At 35.6% G+C, this 15556-nt stretch overlaps 1 non-coding gene across 1 annotated transcript; it reads left to right on the top strand.

Moving 5' to 3' along the window:
- The first annotated feature begins 10389 nt into the window (after positions 1-10389).
- On the top strand, positions 10390-10520 carry LOC122104469. Its single transcript, XR_006146933.1, has one exon. It is a non-coding gene; the product is annotated as a small nucleolar RNA SNORA51 (small nucleolar RNA).
- Positions 10521-15556: the final 5036 nt, after the last annotated feature.

Below are 15556 nucleotides of genomic sequence, written 5' to 3'. Positions count from 1 at the left end.
TGTGTATTTATGAGACTCTGAGGGATTAGAAAGAGGAGAAGGAAAAGAAATGTTAGAGAGCGAACAACACTGAAATACATTGCATTGGTTGGTGAATGAAGATGGCATAATGGAACTGAATGAAAGCTGAAGAATAGTAGGGAATTTAGGGTTAGGAATGTGAGTAAAGTGAAGGGTCAATTTAATTAAAGTACAGTATATGCATGTGTGAAATTCCATGGTGAAACCTCTTTTATCAACTAACATATACTTAAACAATGAATGACAGGGTGATAAAACAGATCCAGTTTGGAGTGTCAGAACTAGTGGAAAGGGGATGGATGTGTAAAGACAGTAAATGAGGGTGAACATGGTTGAAATGAGAGTAAATGAGGGTGTGAAAATGGAACAAAGAAGCTTTTTGAAATTGCATATTTTATACATATATGAACAGGTCAACTAATTAAAAATCTGTCCCTTAAGATAAAATTAATAAACTAGAATACTAAAATAGTTATTTTAAGTATATTTGGAATAGTTATTATAACTCTGTTTAAGAAGCTAGCTGAAATACTGGATGGAGTTAAATGGAGGATCAAAAATTAAGAAAAGATCAAAATTTTACAGAGATGAAAACTGGATAAAGCAAGGCATTGGAATTACAGAGTAAATTGCAACAGTTGAAGAATTTTTGTGGATTTGGCTTTGTTTCATTTGTGGTAGCCTTCTGAAATAACGTCAGTGAATTAGAACACACTGACAAGGAGACTGCTCTTTCCAGGCTGCAAGCTCCATTCCATACATTGCATCTTGTACTTTGTGAAGATATCAGGAAACTAGTTGTAAACCAGTTTATCTTTGGAAAAAGTTAGCAAAAAATTGAAAGCACAGAGCATGACCATATCTAAGATTATGAAAAATAATATCAGCCCTCTGGGTCTGGACTATTTTATGGAGAATGAATGGATAATTCAATAGCTCTTGGTACAGGTGCAGAGAAAGAATGTGGCCTATTAGGACAACAACACTGCTGATGATATCCCATTATAACTTACATTAATGTTGCTCACCTAATTAGATAACTAATTAGTCTAATATGGTGGTCTTGGGTTATACTGGTAGAACACTGATTTTCTTATTTGCATATCTCCACTGCTGACTGGGTACATTCTTGAACATGGACTAATTTGTGTGTGTGTGTGTGTGTGTGTGCGTGCGCGCACGCATATATGCATGTATTGGTCCTGGGGCTTGAACTCAGGGCCTGGTCACTGTCCTTGAGCTTTTTATTTTCTCAAGGGTAGCACTCTACCACTTGAGCCACAGCTTCATTTCTGTTTTATTTTTTTTCTGGTTAATTATAGATAAGAGTCTCACAGACTTTCCTCGCTGGGCTGGCTTCAAACTATGATCCTCAGATCTCAGCTTCCTGAGTAACTAGGATTAGACATGAGCCACCAGTGCCCAACAGAGCAGCTCATTTTGAAAAGATAATTTTAGTCTGTGGATAAATATTGATCAGAATTGCATATCATAAAACTGTTGGTCGTGAAACACTTTAAGCCCCTGTAACTCTTATATTTATGCTTAGTTTGTGTGCCACCAGACTATATTAATTACTTTTTCTTATAGTTTTTTTTGTTATTGTAAAGGTGATATACAGATAGGTTACAATAACATAAGTAATGAGGACATTTTTGAACAGTGTCACCCCTTCCCTTGTTTTCTACCAGTATTTCCCTCCTATGACACCTAAAATTGGATTGTTCATTTTCAACATAATGTCTAGTAATTATCTTTACTGCATTTGTTCACCCTTTGTCTGGCCATTTCTGTGCTCCAAAATAGATAAACCTATAAACAAGACAAAAGGTATAGAAAACAAAAATAGCAACAAAGGAGAAAAAAAGACAAAAACAAAACAAACCCCTCTTGTGTGCATTTCTTGTAGTTCATTTCGACAAAGATCATTTTATATGATCATAGGTACATAGCTAGTGAGCCATTGTGATCCTCTCCTAAAAACTTTCCTTCTTTGGTCTATTAATTTCTATTATTGATTGTCATCATTGACATCAGGGTTTCTGAGAAATAAAAAGGGTTTCTTGGCTTAGGAGAAAGTGTAGATACCAAGCAAGGCTGAGTACCTCAGTGGCTGTCAGCTCTTAGAACTCTAAGAAAATTAACAATGTCAAAAATTTGTTGTGTTGTGCTTAGGAGATACTTATCATTCTGACATTGTCTTTCCTGTTTCCCAGATAGTATTTTCTTTTCTTTTTCTTTCTTTCTTTCTTTTTTTTTTTTTTTTTGGTTGGTCGTGGGGCTTGAACTCTAGGCCTGGACGCTGCCCAGATACTATTTTCAAGCCCTTGTTCACTAAGAAACTATAGAGGAAGAAGAGGTACATACAGGCACCAATCCTAGAGGGCAAAATTACCTTTTGAAAAATAAATAAATACTCCTGGGTCTCCAAAACATTTAATGTATTCCAAGGTATATAAAGGAATTCATTTTGCTTTCTATTTGCATCAATCATTTGTAAGACTAGATTTGATGTGTGTGTGTGTGTGTGTGTGTGTGTGTGTGTGTGTGTGTGTGTGTGTTGTCGATTGTGGGGCTTGAACTCTGGGTCTGGGCGCTGTCCCGCAGCTCTTCAGCCCAAGGCAAGGACTCTACTACTTGAGCCACAGTGCCACTTCCAGTTTTCTGAAGATAAGAATCTCATGGACTTTCCTGTCTGGGTTGGCTTTGAACTGCAATGCTCAGCCTCCTGAGTAGCTAGAATTATAGACATGAGCCATATATGCAGGGCTAGGTTTTTTGTTTTTGTTTTTTAATGTCTCTTTCCTTAGCATAAGCTGTTCCTAATAGTACCATTTTCCCTTTCCTTAGGATCTACAACTGTTTGATATTTCCCAGAACTCTCTTCTCCCTCAACTTGCTATTTAGGAAAGAAAAAACAGCTTCTTTCCTTGGGAAACCCTGATCTTTAATTGTATTTCTACTTTGAAGTTGAGCTATAGATCTGTCATTTGTCTGTCACTCACTGTAATAAATTCCTCTTTGTATCTAAAAAAAGAAAGGAGGGTGGCCAGAAGAAATTTATCCGTTGATATAGACTGGAAACACAAAGCCATCTCAATGTAATTGTTGCTAATACCTTTCTCATTTCTTGCTTTGGTTAGCAGCCTATGGTTGCTATAGTTAGGGACTCCCTATGATTGCTTGGTATTTCTTGGACCTTTTGATTAAAGGCATTCAGCTTAATCCTGACATGCTGATGAGTTGGCTTTACCCACAGAGTGGAACAGAGTCTATTGGCTGAAAAAAGTGTGAATGTTGAAGCTAAGGGTAGAGTTGGCTCAGGGAACATTTTATCTGTTCTCTGAGTTTCTTGTCCCAGTACGTCAACAAATTTGTTTTTGCTTAAAGACTTTCCCACACAAGTGTCTGCCAAGTTAGATGACTGCTCTTTTAGATTGATCTTGGTTTTCTTGGAACAAAGAGCTGAGATTATATAATAAACTTGCTTAGTGAGAAAAAGTTGGGCAATTCTATTTCCATATATGTTAGACAGGTCTGAGTATAGAAGAAACAGATTTGGAAACTAGGTGGGTGAGGGTGGGAGGCGAGGCTGAGTGAAAGGAAATTTCTTCATCTGTGTCTATTTTTCCCACTCGTCTTTGAGGATCTGTGAGTCATTTGGAAGTGAGGTGCTGGGGCTGCCTGGTTCTTTGTGGACATCAACTTGGGCTACAATTTCAGTTGATTTAAATAAGTCCTCTATGTTGGAAAATGGTTTTTGAGTTCCTGATTTCTAGACTTGCAAAACATTTCCAGTATCTACAGCAGCCCCAATCGAGAGCAGCCCATCTCCAATATCTAGTGCAGTGTACATCTCTGGACTAGAAGACTCCTTTCTTCTGAGGCATGTAAAACACTCCATTGGGATCATCTCACTTGCTGGGCCCCAATTTAAGAGAAGAAGCTATTGTGGGGGGGGGGGCGGTGTCAGTCGTGGGGCCCAGGGCCTGAGAGCTTTTTGTGCTCAAAGCTATCACTCTATCACTTGACTCACTTGGTCTCTCTCTCTCTCTCTCTCTCTCTCTCTCTCTCTCTCTCTCTCTCTCTCTCTCTCTCTCTCGGTCGGATGTGGGGCTTGACCTCTGGGCCTGGGCACTGTCTCTCAGCTCTTCAGCTCAAGGTTAGCACTCTACCACTTGAGCCACAGTGCCAATTCTGGCTTTTTCTGCTTGTGTGGTGCTGTGGAATTGAACCCAGGGCCTCATGCATGTAAAGCAAGCACTCTACACTGAGCCACCTTCCCAGCCCTGGAGAAGAGGCTATTTAAACATCAAGCTCTTCTGCCATGATGAAAGGCATTTGATGGATAGGTATAAGATGTCATTAAAATTGGCTTATGGTCTTAGGCCACATGACAGTGGAGTACGAAGGGTCTAGAAATTTATCTTAAGAATTTCATTGACCAGCAACTCCTGAAGGTGCTAGCTGCAAAACAGGCTTTCAGGGAGGAAATGGATGCCCATGATGCCCATAAAACCAGCACTGCTTTATTCTACTAATGTTTGCTAATTCCAGTCAAATGTCAGAGAACCTGGTAAAAATTCTCCTTTCCTGACTAATTCTGTAATGTAGACACACAATAAATCAAGTAGAAACAAAAATACTAGTTGTTAGACGCTTAAGTGTGAAGCAAGACAATAATCGTTTCTTTTTCTCCTAAACTTCAAAATGTAGTACAAGGAGTTTAGAATTTAACATGTCCATTTAAATTTCCAGTGTGTTTTGATGAGAGTCTCATCATTTTCTGCCATGTCATTTGTCCCTTCATCTAGAGTCATGTCATATTTCTTACTTCCCATTCTTATATTTTGACTGTTTTTGTGTCCTGTTCCCTGTTTCATTCACCACCACCTCCACACATACCACTAGCTTCGCTGCCCATTTAAACTTGTTTCTGCCTCTTGATATTCATTTCATTAAACTTATTGTTTGCAACGTTTGCTCCACGGAGTTTCACTCTTGCATATACTATGCTTTAGTCAATTTAATGGTAATCTTAATAGGAGAGTTTACTTCTTGACACTAGACTGGCTTACTCAGCCTCGAGTAGTGAGTGCTGTGCCTCTGCGGGATGTTCTCGTGGGGTCCTGCCCTATCAAACTTCTCGAATGGAGGAGGTTTTATGTGGCTAGCTCCCCAAAAGAAAATGCATGATAAGAAGGTGCTGAGGTATGCCTGTCTAGTTCCTCTCTAAGACTCGCCAAAGCAGGTGAATCACTTTACTTTCATGATGAAAAGTAAGGAGTAGCTCAAGAAGCCAGAAATACTTAGGGAAAAATTATTTCTCAAGAGACCTGAGTAGTGGAATAGTCATGGCCATGTTCCTTCCTTATGAATTTTTTTCTCTTTTTGGATTGACAATTTTCATCATTAACAATACCATCAGTAATAAGAATTTGTGGCTTTTTGAGGGAACTGTGAAGGAAAATAGCACAAAAATGAAGAAGATAGCCATTTAAAGTACACTATTTTTCTTATCACCGTCAGTGTTTCTTAGCCTGAATGCCAGGAGTTGTTTTAAACGTTAGCTCATGAGGGTGCTGCATAGTGGGTTATAGGTGCTTTGGAGAAAGTGAATCAAGTTCTAAAGAATACGAAAAATTCATATGCCATCACATATCATTGAAGAATGGAGGTTCGGCAGCTTGAGGCATATTTTTAATACTCACAGTTCACAAAAGAGTTGCAACCTGATGAAGAAACACAAATCAATGCAAGAGAAATAGAAAATTTCAACTATAAACTTTTATTATAACACAAGTTGCTGATTTTGCTGGTGAACAGGATTAAAGGGAAAGTTTGCAAAGAAAGTGGTCTCCATTTGTGATGATGAGATGGGGAAATTAAGAAGAGTAGTCTCAAGTACTGGCCGTATGGTGAAAACCCATAGAAATATGTTAGAGAGTCTCTCTGATGTCATCCAAAGTTGAACATGAAATATTATGATGATGTTGCTGTTGTTGCTGTTGACGGAAGGAAGATAAATGTTGTGACAGACGCCCACAAAGTTTTTGGCAAGAAATAAGATTCCATTTAGTATGATGCATTTCAAGGGAATGACCTTTAGCATCCTACAGATGTGGCATGTTTTTGGCTTATTGAGAAACTAAGGAATTTGGGGTCTAAACAAAGGTAGAAGGCATCAGGTTGAAATGCAATACAATATGTTAAGACAAGCAATTCACAACAAAAATAATAGCAATTATCTACATACATGTTGAAATAACACCTCAAAAGATTAGGAAGTGCTTTCTTAAGGACAGGAAAAGCAAAAAAAAAAAAAAAAAAAAAAAAGACAGAAAAACCTTCAAGGTGTATGATAAAGTCTACCTATACTGCTGTTTCTCTTTTCAGCTTGAAATCAAATGCATAGTTTCTTTGATGTGACAAGAGAGCTACTTGAACCTTTTTTCACTAAATCTAAGGTCAACAAGATATTCAAACAGGCTATAGATCCTTTAATTTCCACTGTTTTCATGCCAGTAAAGATCTAATACATATCTTTGGTTTCTTGCTTTTAGTATCTTTTCATTTCAATTTACTTGACTAAAGCTTCTTGATAAATGTCTCTGTAACACTCTTTGTGTAAATTGTCAACTGAAATTTTAAAAATGATTCTCCATCTTTATAAAATAAAATTCATAAGCCTGATCATCAAACTGATATATACAATAAACATATACATTTACTTAAGAAATCTAGTGACACTCATGATTTATTGTTTGCCATCCCTCTTAATTTCTTTTTAAAAATTTTAAGTAGTTATACGAGGGGATTCAATTCAAAAAGTCAATGCCACCCCTTCCAATATTCTTCCCAAACCCACCCATACCCTCAAGTTACATAATTGAACTTATTACATGATGTACATTGAATATAGTGACCATATTTGCCCACCCCCCCCAACTTTATTCATCTGTACCCTTTCCTTATCCCTCCCCCTCCCCCTGCCCCTGAAAAAACAGCTTCCTGGTATTCATTTTGTTAAAACTGTTCAATGGAATTACAACGTTCAAAACCTCCCCTGAAAATACCATACTTTAATAAATTTATTTGTGTGTGTGTGTGTATAACTCTGTATATTTTTCATATATGTTTATAATTTATATCTAACTAGGAGAATCTGTTTTAACTATAATTTGCACATATTAATGTACAAATGGTTCAGTAAATCAAACTAGTATGCTCACTGTTTCCTCAAACCCGTATTTGGACTTTCTATCTATTTGGTCTTTGTTTATCCTAGTCATTAGCTATCTTAATTCTTTTCATAAGTATAAGTTTAGCTAAAATCTACACACTTAGTGAGATTTTTGTCTAAAAACTGCAGTTAGGGTTTTCTTTTAAAAATAATCTGTGCTACTTGTTTGTTATTTATCATTTTTTCAAAGTTATTGATGATTTTATGTTCATTCATGTTTGTGTATTTTACATCTCCTAAAAGGTTTGAGGGCAGAAATCCTTTTATATGATTTCTATGTCTAGCAAAATCCTTTCATATAGTAGGAAAACATCACAGAAGAGAACGAGCTATAGAGGTGCACATAGTAGGTTCTTAAGGCAATAAAGCAATTTTGAACTAAATGATAATGAAACCATGATATCACCTATTGAGGCTTGCAGACTGAGAACCAGTGGGATTTTATTTCTACAAGTTGGTAACTAAATCATAAGTTAAAGCCAAAGAAAGAGGCAGAATAAAATAATAAAGATGAAGAAAAATAGTAGAAGAGAAAATAAGGAGTTTTTTAAAAGCCTTTACAAGTTTTACTTGGGGCTGGAAAAGTGGCTCAGCTGTAGAGTGCTTGCCTTGCATGAATGAGGCCCTGGGTTCAATTCCTTAGCACCAAATAAGCAGAAAAAGCCAGAAGTGGTGCTGTGGCTCAAGTGGTGGAGTGCTAGCCTTGAGCTGAAGAGCTGAGGGGCAGCGCCCAGTCCCCATAACTGACAAAAAAATAACTAAATAAAATTTTTACTTGAAAAGCTGAATAAAGTTGGTAAAACCTTTACAAGAATGATCAGGAAAATAAGAAGAGGCAAATAGCCAATATCAGAAATGATACAGGTGGGTGGCATTTATATAGTTCCTATAGACAGTAGAAAGGTAATTAGAGGGTTTCTAGAAATCTTCATGTCAGCAAATTAAAAAATTAAATGAAGTAAGTAGATAAGTTCTTAACTAAATCAAAAATAGTTCCAAGAAAAATCTTTTAACTGTCCTTATTATTAAATTTAATTCATAATTTCAAACTATCCCAGAAAGAAAACTCTAATCTAGATGATTTTGCTGATGAATTCTACCAAATGTGGAAGAAATTATATTAATTTTATACAAACTCTCCCAAAGAATATTAAAAAAAAGTTAAAGAGGTTCTGATGTATTCCATGAACCCATGTAACTTATCTTCCCTTTATTCCTCTTTAAAATTTTGAATAAATTTTAATTACAGAAATGTTGCAAAAATAATACAGAAGGTTCCCAGCTTTTGTACAAAAATTGTTATAGTTTTTTTTGTACATATTGATGTTATTTTGAAAATTTATGTATGGAAAAACATGATCTAGAATAGCTATTCTGAGGGCTGAAATAAGTAGAGAGATTACCTAGAATTTTTGAGACTCTAAGATCAATCCTTAGTACTGAAAAAAATCCATATTGTTCTTGAAAAGTAAGGGAAGAGACTGTGTTCTACTGGAATTAAGCCATATTATAAATTTAGAGTAACTTGTACAATGTGGAAATGGCAAATAAACGGAATAGAATCAAAGGCATTCATTCAATTTATTCACAGAGTTACTTATCTAGAATTAATTTTTGATACATATGATTTTTTTGAGGAATGGTCCTATATCAATTTAACGACCATTTGAAGTAAATAGAATTGAATCTCTGTCTCACTTCAGACTCCACGTAGAGCTCCCCTGACCCAGCAATCCCACTTTTGGGCATTTATCCAAACGATCACAAACAAGGCCATACTAAGGCTACTGGCACAACTATGTTTATCACAGCATAGCTAAGAGATGGAATCAACCCAGATGCCCCTCAGTAGATGAATGGATCAAGAAAATGTGCCATATATATATTGGAATTCTATGCCTCCTTCAGAAAGAATGGCATTGCCTCATTTGTTAGGAAATGGAAAGCCTTGGAAAAAATTATATTAAGTGAAGTAATCCAAAGAAACATAGGTCCCATGGTTTCCCTTATTTGTAATAACGAGTACATCTGTAGGACAAGTAGAAAAGGTCAAAAGCTATGTACATATGACCATATAAGATGATGTTAAGCAGAATGAACCCCAAGATAGGGACACAAATATTTCTTTTCTTTCTTGCAATTGTTTCTAATGTATTTATCATGTACCACGTGATTTTTTTGTTTCTTTGTATGTTCTCCCCCACAGTATAACCCCTGTTTCACTGTATTTGATGTCAGTGCCCTGTATCTTGTTTTCTTCTTTTTTTTTAAGTTAATGTATTTTTAAATTGTGAAAATACCATACAGAGGGGTTACAATTACATGAACAAGGTAATGAGTACATTTCTTATCAATCATTGTTGCCTCCTCCTTTGTGTGCCCTTCATCTTGTAAATACACTTTTCTAATTTGGGGAGGGGAAGGAGGAAAACAAAATGCTTAAATAGAGATACAGGTTGACCCATTGCAACAATGAGATGTACAAGATTCTATGTTGAAAAAGAACTTTACAATTTAGGCGGGGGGGGGGGGGGGGGTGCAGGGGTTAGGAGGGTGTAGCTGAGGAGGCGGAGGGAAGTGACCATAGGGGAAAAAGCAAAGGAGGAGGCAACAATGCTCGATAGGAAATGGACTCATGTAATGGTAACCCCTCTGTACACTATTTTCACAATAAAAAAAACATACAAAAAAAAGAAAATCTGGTAACTATCAAATCTGTTGTGAAAGGCAAAACAATTGTATTTCCAGAAGATAATATAGGGCTGTTTTTTCATGTTCTTAAAGGTAGGGACTTACTAATTAGAACATGAAAAGCCTTAGCTATAGGGGAAAAATGGATAAATTGGATCATTTTAACCTGAAACACTTGTGTTTATCTGCAGACTCCTCTTGAAGAGCACAAAGGCAAGCAATAGAGTAGGCTAAGCTCTTTGTAATACATGTACTATAGTAGGAATATAAATTGACATACTTTAGGAAACAGCTCAATATTTTCTGTTACATATGTAAATACTCTGTGTCCCAGCAATTCTACTTATTTACCAAACAAAAAGGCTTGACATTTACACTCACAGATAGGAACAAAATGTTTATAGTAGCATTTTCCATAATAAATCAAGCCTGGAGGCCTCCGGGTGCTTACCACAGGCTGTGTTCTTACACTGACTATATAGAAAGAGGAGGCAGAGTAAACCTACCCCATATACACCTCAGCCCAGGCCTGTGCCTAGTCTGTATTGTGAATGGAGAGACAAGGGGAAAAAACTAAATCAAGCCTGGAAACTTCCTCCCAATTAATAATCAGCACTAAAATGGACAAATCAACATGATATACTTTTACAATACATGAAATGACAAAATGAGAAAAAAAAGTACTAAAACATGTGAGAACTTAACTGGAATCCTATAGGAAGTTTTGAGAAGTGTAGCTCTAGCTTTTCTAGCTTACCTATATGGAAACAATACAAGTCATCACAGTAGTGGCTGGAAGGCACTAGGGAGGCATCTGGCATGCTGACAGATCTATTTAATTCTATTTTTTTGTGTGAGTCATGGTTAATTACATTGAATGCACTCTGAAAATTCATTTAGTGAAACATTCATTTAAACTAATATATTTAGTGTTTGCATAGTTTTCTTTAACTGTGACAAATACACAAACAAAAAAGTTTAAAAAATATAGACTTTGAAATCAAAAGGCATTATCTTTAATTGCAGACTTATGTATCCTTAGTTATATAACTTTGGGAAAATTATATAATTTGACTATTAGTAATGTCAGGATGGCATTTTCTACTTTATAGGTTTTATGAGCATTTGATGAGATGATTATATTAGTATCATAACCAATACTTAACAAATGCATGTAAAAAGCTTGTTTTCATCATTTGCTCTGAATGTATTACTGGATTATATGTCCAATTTTACATATGAGAACATACATGAATACAATTATATATGATATTACTACAAATATGATCATTATCTTTGATCACTATGCTTTAAGGCATTATTATAACCACATTTTCTTGTATTATTTATTCACTGAGCTCTCCTATGCATTTATTATCAGTATCATCATATTCTGGAGAAAATTGAGGTTAAAGAGGTTAAATAAGTGATTCCAAGATCACATTCCTTTTAAGTGATCAGGCAAAGAATTTAAACCTAGGGCACATGGGCTTATTCAGTAGATATGTTTGAAAAGATGATATTCACATAAGCAAAGTACATTAGTTACAGCTGTTAGGGAACATAACTCGACATCTTAGCTTAGCCCAAATGAGCAGTTTGGGGAGGATTACTGGAAGACCTCATTTAATTGTGGGAGAAAGATACAGTGAAGCCTAGGATCCACAGGAACTGAGATGTCAGGATCCTCAAGCAACATGGTATTGGTGGCTCACACTTGTAATTCTAGTTATAGGAAGCTGAGATCTAAGGACTGTGGTTTAAAACCAACCTGGGCATGAAAGTCTTTGGAATTCTTAACTCTAGTTTACCCCCAAAAAGTTAGAAATGGAGATGTGGCTCAAGTGATTGAGTGTCAGCCCTGAGGGATAAAAGCTAAGGGGCAATGCCAAATCCCTGAGTTCTCTACAAAAAAATAAAACCAAACCCTCAAGCCTTACTTTCTCCTATGTGTTTGTTTCTATATTGTTGCCTTGAGTCTTGTGTTTCCTACATATAAGGCTTCTCCACATAACAGGAACCATAGCACCCAGCCAACAACTCCTGGGTCTGGCATCTATGTTTCTGGTCCTCACAGAAAGGCTGCCTTTTTGCTTTATGTCTTTCTTTATGAATATGGTTAGAGAAGTAGACTCTTATACGCAGACAGATCTTGTGTATGAGACTATTCCCAGAGTGAGGGGAAGAAATTATATGCCACGAAGACTGATATCTACCATGGGAAATACAGAAAATAAAGAACAAAAATGTTATTTTTGTTTGGGTGGTTGTTATAAAGCCTACATCTATGAGAGAAGTGTCATTATTAATCTGTGTTCCAGAACTTTCATTGTAAAGATTGTACTTCCTATTAGACAAAGATTTAAGGGTCAATCAGACTGAGGGTGGAGAACATACTGTATTATTTGCTGAATAATATTCTACTTCAGGATTATCTCATAAGAAAAGGAAGACAATAATATGAAGGAATCAATAATTATATTGGAAAATAGATTTTGAAGACATACACATATCCATAAACAGCATTATACTGTATAGCATTGCCAACAGTTAAAGCAGGTAGGATAAATATTTATAACTGCTTTAGACACTTTGCCAAATGATACTTCCAAAATTATTCGGGGGAACTTATAAAAATTAATCTTTACAGGGAAAGCTCTTATTGTGTAGTTAAAATAAGCTTCCTGATACTTAAAATTCCAACAAGAAAAGAATGTAGTTTGGGTTGTGGGTCAAGTTCAAAGTATCTGGTGAATAAAGAAAGAATGATGTCACACTGAAACATACTAAATTCAGGAAGAAAGTGCCTCATTTCCCAGAATATTTGCTTGGGAAAGGTGGTAGGAAGAGAGAAATCTACCCACACAAAATTCTGCTTGATATTCTATTACCATGTCTAAAAGATGATTTATACCAGTAAATTTCATGTAAGAAATCTTTTTATAATCAACTTTCAATAATTCAAGGCAAAAAGGGACACATAATTTAAATACTATCCCTACTTGGTCTTGGAAACTGGTCTTTAATTTGATACAAAAGTTGTATCTGTAGCTCCTATTTTTCTTTTGGATTCCTTTATATTGATTTGTGGGAGTTGCTTATACATTAAGGTATTATGCAATGAAATGAATTGGAAAATTTTAAAAATACAGTTTTGGTGTTTTGATTTTGTTAATGTATTACTGTACATATTTTTAATTTTTATGTAGTTGAGTTTGCTACTATTTTCTTTTATGTGTTTCTCATTAAGGGGTTATGAAAGTTCCACTACATAGTGTGTTTTATTAGTTTATTTCTTTACATTTAAGTCTTTGATCCATCTTGAGTGAATTTTGTTGTAGTGAATGAGGTTGGCATCCAATTTAATTAATTTCCAATTATTATCTGGTTATCTCAATAAGTATTGAATAAGTAATCTTTTCCCACTGACATGAAATGAACTTTAATGAATCAACTCATTGTGTTTTTATTGTAGCCTGCCATTAGACTTTGTAAAATATTTCTGTGATATTTTTCTATTACATTTCATTACTGTAGATATATATATGAATTAGAATCATGTTATGGTATTCAGAATAATGTCTCCCACAAGCAAGCTATCCATAGCCAAATCCCTGATTACCAAAAAGTATGTTACCCTCCATAGCCACAGATACGATTTAATTAAAAACTTTGGAATGGGGATTTTTTAAGGTTATTTAATTAGATGCGTCCTTATAACCAAGGGGATTTTTCCAATCTGTCTTCAGAGTAAAAGAGACATGACTACACAGAATTTTCAGGGAAATGTAACAGTGCTGGCAGAAAATAAGCCAAAGAAAGCCATGACTTGTAGGAGCTGGAAATGACTGGGGAGCAGATTCTAGCGTAGAGGTCTAGAAAGGAATGTGGCCCTGCCTACAGCTTGCTGTCTTTTCCTCAAATATATTTTCTAGTGATTTTTGTTTATATGTATGAAAATTAATATAGAAGTCATTATATTATACATATAACATGTGTGTGCATCTACCTTGTGAATTATTGTCTGAAATAATTTCTTTAGTCGATTCACCTCCTTTAGCTAATTAATCATAACTCCTAAAAGTAAGATAATTTTACTTCTTCTAATTTATGTAGTTTTGATGTAATAGGCTTCCTTCAGCTATTTCTTCCAAACTATTTTTGGGAAAAAAGCAGTGAAGGCCAGATGAGATGATGCACCCTTGTAATCCCACCTACTCTGTAGGTAGGGATAGGAAGATTTGGGTTTAAGATTGAGCTGGGTAAAAAAGTCAACCAGACCCCCATCTTAATTAAAGAGCTAGGCATGGAAATATTCATCTGCAATCCCAGCCACACAGAAAGTGTAAGTAGGAGCACTTAGTCCAAGGCCTGCCCAAGGCAAAAACATGAGATTCTATCTGAAAAATAACTAAAGCAAAAAGGAATCGGAGTTTGGCTTAAGTGGTTTCCTCGCAAGTACCACACAAACAAACAAAATATTGAAAGCACCACTCCTTTGTTTCCCCTAAACTTAATGAGGGATACATTTTGTGTATCCAAGATATGACAGATCATTTGAGTGTATATGTATATGTGTGTATTTATATGTGTGTGTACATATTTATATAACTACATGAATACATGTGCATATATAGGCAAATATATGTGTATATATACCCATATATAAAACATTTTTATGGCCATCTGCTGCTCTGATGGAGGTGACAATAGTGCACCCAAATATGCTTCCCCTTTTCTCTTGGGAGCAGAGTAGGTAAAATATTTCAGCCTCATCTGCAATTAGGCCTGATCATATTACTAAGCCCTCTCTCTGAAATCCTATTAGGAAAGGTGATATGGACTTAATGCTGTCCCTTACTCAACATTTACTTAACAATGACTATGAAACAACTTCCAGATAACATATTTGTTTGTAATATGTATGCCTAAATGTCAGAACTCAATAAATAATTGACATTATTGCTATTATCAATGTGTTAATGTTATCAGATACTCACTACTTAAATGTGTGTTTACGCACACGTGCATGTGTATGTGGTTATATGCTGGTCCTGGGGTTTGAATTCAGGGCCTGAGTGCTGTCCCAGAACTTCATTATATTTAGGCTAGTGTTCTGCCACTTGAGCCACAACATTACTTCCAGCTTTTTCTGGGTAGTTTATTGGAGATAAGAGTCTTACAGACTTTCGTACCTGTTCTAGCTTCAAATCATAATCCTCAGATCTCAGCCTCCTGAGTAGCTAGAATTATAGGCATGAACTACCAGCACCCAGCTCACTATTTAAATTTATGGTTATCTAATAAAATATGTATTTTTCCATTTCTATATTTTATCAAGATTCTATATTTTATAAATATTTTAAGATCATTTTATAAGCTGGGCATAGTGGCACTTCCCTGAAATCCTATAACCTGGAAGATGGAGGAATCAGGATCTTGAGTTTGATACTAGCCTGGGCTGCACAATGAAACTTTGTCTCTGAAAAAAATGTCACACGTGTGAAATTACATAGTGTATGGAATTTTGAGATGGGCTTTCTAAATCCAGAATCATAAGATTCCTCTTATTAGCTGAGTAGTATTCCATGGTCAACCACA

The sequence above is a fragment of the Dipodomys spectabilis genome, unplaced genomic scaffold (assembly GCF_019054845.1).
Source record: "Dipodomys spectabilis isolate Male_0828 unplaced genomic scaffold, ASM1905484v1 ptg000024l, whole genome shotgun sequence".
Classification (NCBI taxonomy): domain Eukaryota; kingdom Metazoa; phylum Chordata; class Mammalia; order Rodentia; family Heteromyidae; genus Dipodomys; species Dipodomys spectabilis.
The sequence above is the reverse complement of the archived record's forward strand: the minus strand, read 5'-3'. Positions and strand labels throughout refer to the sequence as shown.